This window comes from Phyllobates terribilis, unplaced genomic scaffold (assembly GCF_046119375.1).
Source record: "Phyllobates terribilis strain yellow unplaced genomic scaffold, ASM4611937v1 Scaffold_13__5_contigs__length_258822181, whole genome shotgun sequence".
Classification (NCBI taxonomy): domain Eukaryota; kingdom Metazoa; phylum Chordata; class Amphibia; order Anura; family Dendrobatidae; genus Phyllobates; species Phyllobates terribilis.
Window position 1 is genome coordinate 208,604,001 of NW_027362773.1, and position 14,662 is coordinate 208,618,662.

The following is a 14,662-nucleotide window of genomic DNA, read 5'->3' on the forward strand; positions in this document are numbered from 1 at the left end:
CTTCAGATTCAGAGAGACAAAACGGTTGCGCATCACTGCATACTACCTCTTCTTCAAATTCTCGAATTCTGCTTGGCTGGCCCCCTCTTTCCAAGCCAAGAGATTCAGAGAACAGAAGTAGAGATGGCTCCTGTCCAGGGCTCTCTGACTGCCTGGGCAATTTGGCAGGTGGTGAAGAGACAGATGGGTGCTCTTCAGTGCTCAGGACCTGAGAGGATCTGGAACTAATTGAAGTCGATGCGTTAGCTGCCATCCATCCGACAACGGCTTCAATTTGGTCCTCGCGCAGCAGTGGGGTACGGCTAGCTCCTACAAAGCTGCGCATAAAGGACTGTTCCCTGGTAAAACTGGGGGATGCTGAGTCACTGGTGCCCGCAGCAGGCACAGAATCCCCACGTCCTCTCCCTGCAGGCACAGAATCCTCACGTCCTCTCCCTGCAGAAACTCCACGCCCACGCCCACGACCACGACCACATGCCTTACTCCCTGCCTTCTTCATCTTGGTAGACTGATAAAGATAGGCAGAAAAGTACTAAGGGCTTAGTGTGCTTATTCCTGAACAGCTGCTAACAGGTATAAGAAACACTAATTTTATAAAGTGTGGACTAGACTTTAATATGAGCTAATGTGGCCTACACAACTGTAAAGTGGAGTGTTTGGTGAACTTTATTTAGGTTTTTTTTGTCACAAAAAGACACTGGATGTGCCTAAAGATGTAATAACGATAGTATCACAAACTTTTTGTAGCTATTACAATGTAGGAAGGTAACCTACAATGCAATAGATGAGGCTGCAAAAAATAGGCTAATACTAATCTGGCTGGGGCTGCAGGGCCCAATGCTGCAGAAAGGCTCCTCTATCTACTCCTATATAGTGTGTTTGGAATCAATTTAGCTGAATATGGATGGAACCACCACACTAATAGGAGATATCAGGAAAAATTATGAATTGGCAATAAAGGACAATGTATGAGGCAGTGACACACACTGAGTGCACTACAACCAGACGGGGTTGAAGCACACACTACAGGGTGAGCTGCACTCACACACCAGACCTTGCAGACAGCGGTGAACAGTACAGATGCAGAGCACTGTGCACTAGTGCTGCAAGACGGAAAAAAAATTCTCTATCTACTCCTATATAGTGTGTTTGGAACCAATTTAGCTGAATACAGATGGAACCACCACACTAATAGGAGATATCAGGAAAAATTATGAATTGGCAATAAAGGACAATGTATGAGGCAGTGACACACACTGAGTGCACTACAACCAGACGGGGTTGAAGCACACACTACAGGGTGAGCTGCACTCACACACCAGACCTTGCAGACAGCGGTGAACAGTACAGATGCAGAGCACTGTGCACTAGTGCTGCAAGACGGAAAAAAATTTCTCTATCTACTCCTATATAGTGTGTTTGGAACCAATTTAGCTGAATACAGATGGAACCACCACACTAATAGGAGATATCAGGAAAAATTATGAATTGGCAAAAAAGGACAATGTATGAGGCAGTGACACACACTGAGTGCACTACAACCAGACTTGGCTGAAGCACACACTACAGGGTGAGCTGCACTCACACACACAGACCTTGCAGATAGCGGTGAACAGCACAGGGAACTGTGCACTAGCACTGCAAGGCACAGTGATTTAGAAAGTAGCTTGGGTAAAGCAGTATAGAGCAAATAGGTAGCTAAAACTGTCCCTCAGAACAACAGCGTCCTATCCCTAACTGAATTCACAGCAGAGTGAGCTCAAAATGGCGGCGGTGGCTTTTATAGTGCATCATGACATCATTTCAGCAGCCAATCACAGCCATGCCATTAGTTAAGATGCCTACATGCCTAACAGGATGTGCCCACACTTCTTAGGATCCTCATTGGCTGAATAAAATGAAAATGTCTCATTGCATTATGGGAACTTCCGATTCCGGTATACGATATTGCAATAGTATCGGAATTAAGTATCGGAATTCCGATACCGCGAATATCGGCCGATACCCGATATTTCAGTATCGGAATGCTCAACACTAATCTTGAGTTACATCCTGTATTATACTCCAGAGCTGCACTCACTATTCTGCACCAGCAGGAGGTAACTAAGGATCAGTAATGGAATGTGTGTACACAGTGACTGCAGTGGCTGCAGATCCTGCTGTGTGCTCCTCAGCTCCTGAGAACCAGCACCTCTCCACCTGGGGACCTGCTCTCTCTCCTATCCAGGGAGGGAGTGGGTTTCCTGGGATGAGTGATGGAGCCAAGTCCCAGGCTTCTGCTTCCCGAACCAGGCTGACGGGGAGCAGGAGAAACCAGCAACCGGCCTACACATCGGAGGACTTGGGGGTGAGACACTCCACCAGGAGTCGCAGCAATGTGGCTCCTACTCCCCCCGGGACTGTGGAGAGTCAGAGAAGCCGCAAGGCTTCCAACATGGAGGAAAAGCCTGACAGCGCGCATGATGGCGCTCCTTCCGAAGGAAAGCTGAGTGCTCACGGAGGTGAGGCCGACCTCACTGAGGAAGGTTGGGTGATGCAAAGTCCCCAGGAGTCTGTGTTCACCTCTGCCTCCCGGGTCATGAGCCGCCTCCGTGAGTATGAAGATGCGAGTAAGCTCGTCAGGAGGCGCCGGGTGGAGCTGCGCTGCACAAGCGCCAAAGCTGCAGGTGCCTCCAAACTGAGGAAGGCTAAACTCCAGGCGGAGGTAAAGAGGCTCACCAGTGAGATTAATGTGCTGGAACTAAGGAAAGCTGTCATCAGAGAGCAGAGTGTTCCTTTTAAGGAAAAACTGATCAATGAATACCGATTCAGAGAAATGGCTGATAACAGAGAGCAAAGACAGATGGGGCTGAAGCCTGCGAGTCACCCGCAGGCCTCGTGCAGCGAGCTCCCTGCTGGACAGGCGACAATGACATCCGGTCGCAGTTCTGCCGGCTCTGGGGAGGACAGTGACAGCAGCGGCCAGGGAGGGGCGCTAATGGTGGAAATAAAGCTCCTGGAGTCCCCAGTGTGCATCCAGAACTTCCATCTTGGTGACGATCTACCAGAAGAGGCACCTAGGGGCCAGAAAAAGGCTAGAACACCAAGCCAAAGCTGCAGGAAGCAGTAAGCTGTGTATATGCCCCCCTTCCTGTACCCCCTGAGTCATCTGCAGGGTCAGCTTGCTGTATAAGCCCCATTGCCTAGACCAGCCCGGGTTCTGCTGTGAATCCAGTGCAAAGGCGCGGGGAGATTACACAGCGTGATAGTGAGGCGCAGAGCTCCGTCTCTGCTTGTAGTAGTGGGGACGCAGCAGAAGGTGCATCAGCCGAGAGGCTGGACAGTGAGGGCGGCCCGGCGGGCGATCGGTCAGGCCACGATGCTGTGGTGCGCTCTTCAGTGGAAGGGGGGAGCAGCCCGGTGTCGGGGGCAGCTCCGGTAGCCTTGGCGCCTCTCAATGCTGTTGCCGCTGATCACTTAGTTGAGGAGCGGCGGCAGTGTGAGGGGGCTGTCGGGGCTGAGCGTTCCGGTCCCCCCACCAAAGTGTTATTTTGTGTTGGCGCCACTGGTCAGGAAGATCCTGATGCTAAAGATCAGCGGCGCCTCACAACAGCTAAGGATCAGCGGCGCATCGCTATAAATGTAAAACAGCGGAAATTACTGACTGATGATGTGGAGGGCACACATAAGACCAGGGGTGAGGTCGCCTCCAGTTCTATGGAGGTGACTGAGCCTCTTGTGCCTGATGATGCGGAGGTCAAAATGTCATCCACCATTGTTACTGGTCCAGCAGGAGTGAATGTGGTAGTGGATGTGAATGAGGCCAATTTATTGTCTAGTGGTGTGGTAGCTGGTTTGGTGGAGGGTGAAATGGAGGTGGGTAATGGTGATGCTGTTGGGGCTGATGTAGTCACTGGTCCAGTTGCCCCCCCGGTGGTGGCAACACCTGTCCAGAGTTATGCCAGTGTCACCGCCGGGGCAAATAGGGCATCCTCCTCGTCTCCGGGCTTTGGGGACGGCATGTTGCAACGGCACCTTCTGGAGACTCTAAAGAAGGGGGAGAGATCACTAATGGTAGAGGGTCGAGAGGTTGATCTATCCTTCTGGATAGAGAGGCATGGCCTCGGGGCCTTCCGAGAGCAAAAAGGGGGGGATACAGTGTGGTCCCTCCCAACAGCCGGGCCAGGCAGTGTGCGTAGGAATGTGGTCCGTCTCCGGTGGAGGGACAGTGATGCATGTCCTCCAAGGTCTAACGTTGTGGAGCTTCTGCTGAGGATGGGCTTCAAGGCTATTGACATCTATGCCTTGATACATCCCTATTCCACGCCTGAGTTTGATGTCAGCTTTGTTCGGCCAGAGGGGCTTGAGCTCTTCTGGACGAATTATAAGTTGGCAAAATTTGAGCCCGGCTGGCGAGACTTTGCCGTTAAGGCAGTGTCTCGCCAAAACCAAATCAAGAAAGTGACCGTGATGAATCATAACGAGTTGCTTTCTTGTTATGACATCATGACGTGGCTTGGTCGGTATGAAGAGGTGGTGGAGATGCCAAAGAAAAACCGCGACGAGTTTGGTATCTGGTCAGGGGCCTGGACGTTTATGGTAAAACTTAAGCGTTCAGGTGGTACGGTTGCCCACATTCCATCATATGCCTTCCTGGGTAGGGATCGTATCCTGGTCTTCTACCAGGGGCAACCGAAGCTCTGTCACAGGTGCGGTGACCCCACACACTTCAGTGCAAACTGCACCGTGCAGAAATGTGCGTTGTGTGGGGGTGTCGCCATCTTGCTGCCTCTTGTGTGGAGATTAGGTGCCACCTGTGTGGTGAGTTAGGTCACCCATTCAGCCGTTGTCCTCGCTCCTTCACTAATGCAGTCGAGACCCCGGTGGGAGAAAGCCATGAGGCCGATTCTGCTGGGGAGGGGACTAGCAGGGGTGGAGGAGCTGAGGGGCCAGGGAAGAAAAGCAATAAAAAGACGCCTGCCCAGCTGAGGCGTCTAGACAAGCGCAGACAGGAGAGGGAGCGGAGCGAGCCCCAGACTACCGGGGCGGCCCCTGTCCTGGATGCCAGTGTTGCTGCTGAGGCCCCAAGGGATGATGAGTTGGATGAAGAGGTCAGGAGGATCCACAGGGAGGAAACTGCCTCTGCTTCAGAATCCTCCCATTATGAAAGTATGGATGAGGATAATAAGCGGTGGCTAGAGCACAAGCGTAAGCTCGGCACCAAAAAGAAGAGAAAGAAGGGAGGTAAAACATTTTCTCCCGCTCTGACCAAGGTACCTAAGGAAGGTAAAACTGACTCCCCTCTGGTTGGTCTTTCTAACCGGTTCCAAGCCCTTGATATCATCTCTTCCTCTGAGGAGGAGGCTGAGGGTGAGGTCCTGGCTTCGGCGGAGCTTACAGGGGGCGCCGAGTCTCCTTCTCCTGGGGATGCAAGGTCCTTGGGGGGAGGGACTGGCCCAGAGCCCGGAGACGAGGACGAAAAAAGAAGGAAAAATGTGGGAATGGACACCTCTGTATCATTAAAGAGGGGGAAGGATTCCTCGTCTGAGGCAGAGGGTAAGTGGAGTGTGAAGAAGAAAGCCATCTAACTCAATCACCAATGATGGCGGTACCCACTCCGTTGACGCTGGCGTCCATTAATGTCGCCAGCATTAAGTCAAACATGGCTAGATTTGCGGCCTTTGATTTTCTCAGCCGGGTTGAAGCTGACATTTTCTTTTTGCAAGAGACCAGGCTGCCAAATATGGCAGAGGTGTTTATAGCTAAGAGGGAGTGGAGACTCGGGCCCTCCTATTGGTCTCTTGCGGCCGAGCCGTATAGCGGAGTGGCGGTCCTTTTTACCGCAGCGGTAGAATGCCGACGGGTTATTGAGTTAGAAATGGGGAGGTGCCTGATATTAGATGTCCTTATGAAGGGGCAAGAGCTTCGGCTCATTAACATCTATGGTCCCCAATCTAAATGGGACCGGAAGTGTCTCTTTATGAGGATCAAGCCCTACCTTTTTACGAGTCGGCAGGTCGTCTTTGGAGGGGACTTCAACACTGTCACGAGGTCCCGGGATAGAGGAGGTTCCAGAGACAAGCTGACTTATGATAGCGTCGCCCTTAATAGTATAGCTAGTGAGGCTCGCCTGGTGGATGTCCACATCCGGCACACCGCAGGCCACGAGGGGTTCACCTATCATAGAGGTAACTGTAGGTCCAGGATAGACAGGTTTTATTTAAAGGAGGAAGCCGTCTCTTCAGCAGTATCTGTTGTTGAGGTGGAGTTCTCCGATCACTGTTTGATTTTGTTTTCCCTGAATGTTACAGAGACCCCCCGGATGGGAAGAGGCTTTTGGAGGCTCAATTAGTTCTCTCTTGGAAGAAGCGGAGATAAGACAGTCCTTTGAGGATTTTCTTCAGAGCCAGGTACCCTTACTGGATCTTTGTAGTAGTAAGTCAGAGTGGTGGGAGATGTTTAAGAAAAGGGTGGCGAGATTCTTCCGCCAGCTCTCGAGCCTCAGGAGCCTGGACAGGTACCGCCTGTATCAGGGCCTGAGGAGGAAACTCGAGCATCTTGTCTCAACTGGAGGTAGCCGCGAGGAGATCTCCAGAGTGAAATCTTTGCTAATGAGGTGTCAGTATGATAGACACGCATCTTTGGTTTTTGAGAGGGATTACGGGAAGTACCGCTCGCCCGACCCTTATAGAAACTGCAAGATGTCAGTGAATAGTAAAGTTGTTACAGGACTGGTTGACACTGCGGGGTCCCTGAAAAGATCCAGATCAGGGATCCTGGAGGTCGTCAGATCCTTCTACTCGCACCTCTTGGGGAAGAGGGATCTGGATTGGGATGAGATGTCGGCTTTTCTGGCTGAAGCCGTCCCCGAACCAGGGGTAGACCCCTCTCTTGGCGTTTTGACAGAGATGATCAGGGAAGAGGAAGTTAAGTTGGTGATTGAAGGGCTTGCCCTGAAGAAATCTCCCGGTCCGGATGGCTTAACATCTGAATTCTATAAGACCTTTAAGGACGCCTTGGTTCCCCTCTTGACTGAGCTATTCAATGAGTGTCTTTCCTCGGGCACTCTGCCAAAGTCAATGAGGAGGTCTGCCCTGATCATCTTGTCAAAGGGTAAGGACCCATCTTGCATTGAGAATTGGCGTCCCATAGCGCTTCTCAATGCAGACAGGAAGGTTTTGGCAAAGGTGCTGTTTAATTGGCTGGTGAAATTTGCACCCCAGCTCCTTTCGGGGGCCCAGCATTGCTCTGTTCCGGGCCGCAGTACAATTAGTGCTGTACTCTGTGTCCGAGAGGCGGTGGAGCAGGGTAGGGCTGGCCACTGGAAGGGGTACATGCTGTCATTGGACCAGGCAAAAGCGTTTGATCGGGTTAATCATGAGTACCTCTGGTCTGTCCTTCTGAGGTATGGCCTGCCGGGGGGGTTTGTTGATTGGCTTAAGACCTTGTACTCTGGGGCAGAGAGTTTCCCGCTTGTGAACGGTTGGATTGGCAGCTCTTTTGAGGTTGGGTGTGGTGTTCGCCAGGGTTGTCCCTTGAGCCCGCTACTGTACGTGTTTGCGATTGACCCACTTCTTAGGAGGGTGGAGCGTGGACCGTTGGCTGGGATCGGGATGGACCGGGCAGCACCGGAAGCCACTCTGAGAGTGGTGGCGTATGCCGATGACGTCACCGTTTTTGTTTCCTCTGATGGGGAGGCAGAATGGCTGATGTCAGAGGTAAATCGCTACTCGGAGGCATCTGGGTCTAAGATCAGCCGGGATAAGTGTGAGAGTCTCTGGCTGGGAGGAGGAGATCCTGGTTTTGATCTCCCGGACACCCTTCCAGAACCCAAAGTCTCTGCAAAAGTTCTTGGCATCGAATTTGGCCAGGGGGATTACCCCAAACAAAATTGGGACAGCAGGCTAGAGATCGCCACTCAGAAGGTGAACCAATGGAAGGGTTGGTCTTTGACCCTAAGGGAAAGGGTAAACCTGATCAAAACTTACCTGCTCCCTTTGCTGATCTATCTGGGCAGTGTGTGCATCTTGCCAGAGCCTCTCTGGACTTGGGTCTACAGTTTGTTATTTCAACTGTTATGGGGGAATAGACTGAACCTGGTCAAGAGGGAGGTTACTTACCGTACGAGGAGACTAGGAGGGTTGGGTATGGTCAACCCTGTGGTATTCCTTGTGAATACCTTCATTAAGATCAATATTGCAAACCTCTGGAAAGAGAGGGCTCCTCCGTGGGTATTCTCCTGTAAGGGATGGTTTCAGCCTTTCTTCCAGGAATGGGAGACAGGAGGGCAAGTGAAGGATCTCCGCACACCGCATGGACATCTCCCGGCTTACGCTACCGTGGTTCTGAAGGTAATTCGCCGGTGGGGTCTGGGAATGTGGGAGGTCAGGACTCTGCCAAGGAAGCTCCTTGACAAAAGGGTTCTGTTGACCCATTTTCAGAGGCCTCTGGCGCTCAGGGATTGCCCAAGTCGGGATCTTGGGGTGGGTCTGCATCTTTTGGATTCTATCAGGATCCCCTCGAAGGTTTGGGATTTGGCTTGGCGCTGCTTCCATGGGAAACTGTGTGTGAGGGACAATCTGAAGTGTAGGAGCTCTGAGGACAGGAACTGTCCTCGGGAGCATTGTGGTACCATGCTTGAAAGCATGGACCACTTCCTGCTTCGTTGTCCCTTTAACACAGAGGTGTACAACAGGGTGGGCGCCTCCATTGGCTGGCCCCGGCTGGCCGGTCTCTCTTATGCGGAATGGGCCTATGGAGCATTCGGGGACCTGGGTGGTCGGGACCGCTGCACCTTATTTCTAGTTAGCGCAGTGGTTAGGTATCACACGTGGAACGCACGGTGCTTAGTATCGACGCAGCGGAAAATCCTCCCAGTGGACGATGTGTTTAGGACCATACTCGGTGACCTGGTGAAGGTGCGTTCTCTGGAGTATGAGAGACTGGGTACACGGAGGGCCGCTCTCCTCTGGAGGGGCTTTTCTTTTAGTGTGCCCTAGTCTGGTCATCTCCTCTCCTGGTGGTGGGCTGCTGCTGACACCATAGATTTTTGTTTTATTGATCAGTAGACAGTGATGTAGGGCTGCAGGCGCCGAACTTGGGCTTTGTCAGTTGTGGTTATTGTATTGTTTGTTTCTGTATATATTGTATATATGGGTTTGGGTGTAGGTGTTAGGTTGGGTGGAGGGAAAAGGGGGGAGGTGGGTTCATCTTGCGGGACACTGGTTATTTGGGTGAAAAACTGGCACTGCCTGATCTGGCCTATGGACGATGGACTGAGGCATGAGGCGCAGGACCAGCTCTCAGGTCAGTGCCGGGGTTGGGACTGGTGGGCTCGAGTGTGGGGGGTTTTGTTTTGTCTTGTATATATTTGTATAGTTAGTATTTATTTTATTTTATTTATTTAAAAAAAAAAAAAAAAAAGAATGTATATATTAGTATGTATATAATTTGTCGGTTATTGTTTATTATATTGTTATTATTTGTTTGGTAACCGGACCAGATGTCATGGTGTAGGCAGTTATTATTGTGTATATATGTATAATATGTGTGTGAGGAGAGAGGGAGCGGCTGGACCAGTTTCATTACACTGTTTATTTTCTGGTTATTAATTTTGTTATGTTTCTGCTATTATTATTGTTATGTTTTTCATTTTTATAATAAAAGATCTACAGGATATAACTCAGTATAAGTACAGGATAAGTAATGTATGTACACAGTGACTGCACCAGCAGAAAAGTGAGTGCAGCTCTGGAGTATAATACAGGAGGTAACTCAGGATCAGTACAGGATAAGTAATGTAATGTATGTACACAGTGACTGCACCAGCAGAATAGTGAGTGCAGCTCTGGAGTATAATACAGGATGTAACTCAGGATCAGTAATGTAATGTATGTACACAGTGACTGCACCAGCAGAATAGTGAGTGCAGCTCTGGAGTATAATACAGGATGTAACTCAGGATCAGTAATGTAATGTATGTACACAGTGACTCCACCAGCAGAATAGTGAGTGCTGCTCTGGGGTATAATACAGGAGGTAACTCAGCATCAGTACAGGATAAATAATGTAATGTATGTACACAGTGACTGCACCAGCAGAACTGTGAGTGCAGCTCTGGAGTATAATACAGGATGTAACTCAGGATCAGTACAGGATAAGTAATGTAATGTATGTACACAGTGACTGCACCAGCAGAATAGTGAGTGCAGCTCTGGAGTATAATACAGGATGTAACTCAGGATCAGTACAGGATAAGTAATGTAATGTATGTACACAGTGACTCCACCAGCAGAATAGTGAGTGCAGCTCTGGAGTATAATACAGGATGTAACTCAGGATTAGTACAGGATCAGTAATGTAATGTATGTACACAGTGACTGCACCAGCAGAAAAGTGAGTGCAGCTCTGGAATATAATACAGGATGTAACTCAGGATCAGTACTGTAATGTATGTACACAGTGACTCCACCAGCAGAATAGTGAGTGCTGCTCTGGGGTATAATACAGGAGGTAACTCAGCATCAGTACAGGATAAGTAATGTAATGTATGTACACAGTGACTGCACCAGCAGAACTGTGAGTGCAGCTCTGGAGTATAATACAGGATGTAACTCAGGATCAGTACAGGATCAGTAATGTAATGTATGTACACAGTGACTGCACCAGCAGAATAGTGAGTGCAGCTCTGGAGTATAATATAGGATGTAACTCAGGATCAGTAATGTAATGTATGTACACAGTGACTGCACCAGCAGAATAGTGAGTGCAGCTCTGGAGTATAATACAGGATGTAACTCAGGATCAGTACAGGATCAGTAATGTAATGTATGTACACAGTGACTGCACCAGCAGAATAGTGAGTGCAGCTCTGGAGTATAATACAGGATGTAACTCAGGATTAGTACAGGATCAGTAATGTAATGTATGTACACAGTGACTGCACCAGCAGAAAAGTGAGTGCAGCTCTGGAATATAATACAGGATGTAACTCAGGATCAGTACTGTAATGTATGTACATAGTGACTCCACCAGCAGAATAGTGAGTGCAGCTCTGGGGTATAATACAGGATGTAACTCAGGATCAGTACAGGATCAGTAATGTAATGTATGTACACAGTGACTGCACCAGCAGAATAGTGAGTGCTGCTCTGGGGTATAATACAGGAGGTAGCTCAGCATCAGTACAGGATAAGTAATGTAATGTATGTACACAGTGACTGCACCAGCAGAACTGTGAGTGCAGCTCTAGAGTATAATACAGGATGTAACTCAGGATCAGTACAGGATCAGTAATGTAATGTATGTACACAGTGACTGCACCAGCAGAATAGTGAGTGCAGCTCTGGAGTATAATATAGGATGTAACTCAGGATCAGTAATGTAATGTATGTACACAGTGACTGCACCAGCAGAATAGTGAGTGCAGCTCTGGAGTATAATACAGGATGTAACTCAGGATCAGTACAGGATCAGTAATGTAATGTATGTACACAGTGACTGCACCAGCAGAATAGTGAGTGCAGCTCTGGAGTATAATACAGGATGTAACTCAGGATCAGTACAGGATCAGTAATGTAATGTATGTACACAGTGACTCCACCAGCAGAATAGTGAGTGCAGCTCTGGAGTATAATACAGGATGTAACTCAGGATCAGTAATGTAATGTATGTGTGACACCCCAGGGGTCTGGTTGCCACAGTAATAGAGATATTACGTCTGAGAGCAGGTGGGAGGTCTCTTGGTCAGGAATCCTATGCATGCCACACCTCCTGCCCAGTCCTGAGAGGGGAAGAACTTCCCCTATATAAAACTGGGGCTGAGGCAGGGTTAGGGAGAAAGAGTACAGAGAGAAGAGGAGAAGCAGCTATAGGAAAGAGAGATCAGGAGCTCTGGGGAAGTCGTGCTAAAAGGAATCAGGGGCTGGCAGCTGTAGAGCTCGCCCTGATTGAAGAGTTACCACCGGACCCGGAGTCCGAGGCTGCGGGGACTAATCCTTACCCAGCAGCAGAAACCGACCGGCAGGGGATTTCAGGTCCTCTGGCCAAGAAACCCGAAGGCACGGTCACACGCGTGGGACCAGCACCGCCATCGTGGAGCGAAAGCCACTAGAAGGCCCCGAGTCACCGGCCATACGGGTGAGCACCACACGGTACACTCAGGGACGTGGGCTACTTTTACCCGTCTCTAGCAAGGTAGCCAGAAGAGTACAATTAGTTGGGGAGGCCTACAACTCCGCCTGGCCAGGGGAAATCCCATCTGCTCAAAGACTGACCAGGCCCCGATCGCTAGCCAGTACTCCGGGAGGGTCTATCTTTATCACCAGTAAAGACCCTGAACTACACCGCATCGTCTCTGAGTGATTCCTGCTACCCCCATCATCCACGTCGGCTGCCCTGAGGCCATACCCCTCCCGTTGGGGGTTATACCATCTACGCTGCACCATCGTACCACCGGCCTCAGCGGTCTGCCCTGCAGCGGCAGCTCCATAGCTGCATTCAATGGGTGGCGTAGTCGTCCAACATCTACTGCTAATACTCTGCCACACAGTTTGACTCCCTGGGCACGGACCGGGTCACCGCCACGAGACTACTACCCCCAACAGACCCGGCTCCGGGTAGTCCCCGCGTGCGCAACGCTACATCAAGTAGGCCCAGGGGCGCGTCAACTTTTGGCGTAGTCGGCAGGATTTCGTGCCCGCAACCACCGGGTACTGCGTGCCTGAAAAAGACTGTTCAAACTTACCAGTGGTGAAGATTCCCGCCATCCGGCGCCATCTTCTACCTTCTTCCCGCCATCCGGCGCCATCTTCTACCTTCTTCCCGCCATCCGCGAAGTTTTCCCGCCATCCGGCGCCATCTTCTGCCTTCTTCCCGCCATCCGTGGAGTTTTCCCGCCGTTGGACGCCATCTTGAAGACGCCGCGCGGGAAGAAGAGGGGCGTGGACTCCGAAAGCGCGCGAGAACTGAAGCCCCGCCTCACGTTCGGACGTTGCGTAAGGTCCTGGAAGGAGCCCAGCAGACGCCGACGTCACAGGAGCGCGACGGAAGGTCCTCGACCCTGACGATCCACTGCGGAGCCGCGGTCTACGGAAGAGGATCATCGCAAGGTAGGCCACGGTCCACTAGGGGGGAGGAGGATGTCGGATACGGAGGAGAGCTTCACTGCCTCAACCCCCGCCAGCGCAACCGCTGCTGCAGTCATGCCTTTCACCATGCCCTATATCCCGGGAGCAGCCTGGCTACCCCAGTACTCAGGGGAGTCACATACCCTGAATGACTTTAAAGAAAAGCTGGATAGCCTCTTCCAGGTGTACCCCCTCACAGAAGAGCAAAAAGTGAGCATCCTGGTGGCCCAACTAACCGGGGCAGCCCAAAGGGAGGTAAAATCCTGGCCACCTGGGAGGAGGACTGTCGCAGGGATACTAACCCGGCTGAGGGACACCTTTGATACCCGCACCTCAGCCGAGATTAAGCTTAGATTCTATGGGTGCAAGCAACGAGCACATGAGAGTATAAGGGACTATGCACTAAACCTACAAGAGGCCCTGAGAGCCAATAAGCAGACCGACCCTGACAGCGTGGGAAACGAGGACAGGCTGTTGACCGAGCAATTTATAGAGGGACTATATTGCAATGTCCACCGAACCCAGTTGCGGGCCATAGCCTTACAGGATCCTCATCTGGACTTTGCACAGTTCAAGGACAGAGCCATCCGGGTGCTCCGAGAACCGGCACCGGGTGGCGTTGTGACCCACAGGCGCCCTACTACCGCTTACCACCAGGAGGCGGCGCCCTTGTCGGTAGGGCCTGTGGGAGCTGACGCGCAGGCTTTGAACAATGACTCGGCTCCGGACCTGCACCATCAGGTCCAAGAGCTAGCTAAAAGCGTCGCTGCGCTAACCCGAACTGTGCAGTCTTTACAGGTTTCCACTCCAGGGAAGATCCAGCTGGCATCCGGACCGGAGGACATCCCGTGGCGTCGACCAAGGAGGACCCCACCGGCCAGAGGAAGACCCAGCGACCGATACAACGAGGACGGACAACCCATCTGCCGCCGCTGCAATCAACCCGGACATATGGCAAGGTACTGTCCTTTAAACTGGCACAACCTGGGGTAGAGGGCCAACCCCCAGGAAAAAGATCACCAGGCCCATCGAACTGGCGCGACAAATATGTGGGAGGACGTCCAGTCTTGCCTGTGGTACTGGATGGCATCCCTATGAGTGCCCTACTGGACACCGGGTCACAGGTCACCACCATCCCGTACGTGCTCTTCAAGCAGTACTGGAATGACTCGGATATAACCCGCTATCCAGACGACGACTTGAGTATCATCGCCAGTAATGGTCAGCCCGTGCCACAGATCGGATTTAAAGAAATGACCATTAAAATCGGTAGAGTCGAGCTGGCAGCACAGGGACTGATCATTGTAGACATTGACAAGCGCGAGAGTCACCCAAAGATAACTCTAGGAACTAAAGTGATTGAAAATTGTCTTGCAGAGGTGATTTTCATTTTATAGCAGGTTGCCAAGAACGCCAGCGCCGGCCAGCAGCGAGTGCTCCAGAAAGAGATCCGGGCGCTGATGCGACGGCAACAGGTGGAACTCTCCGGTGGTGAGATTGGTAGCGTAAGAATGTGTGACCCTTTCCCTATTGCCATGCCCCCGAAAAGTGAAATG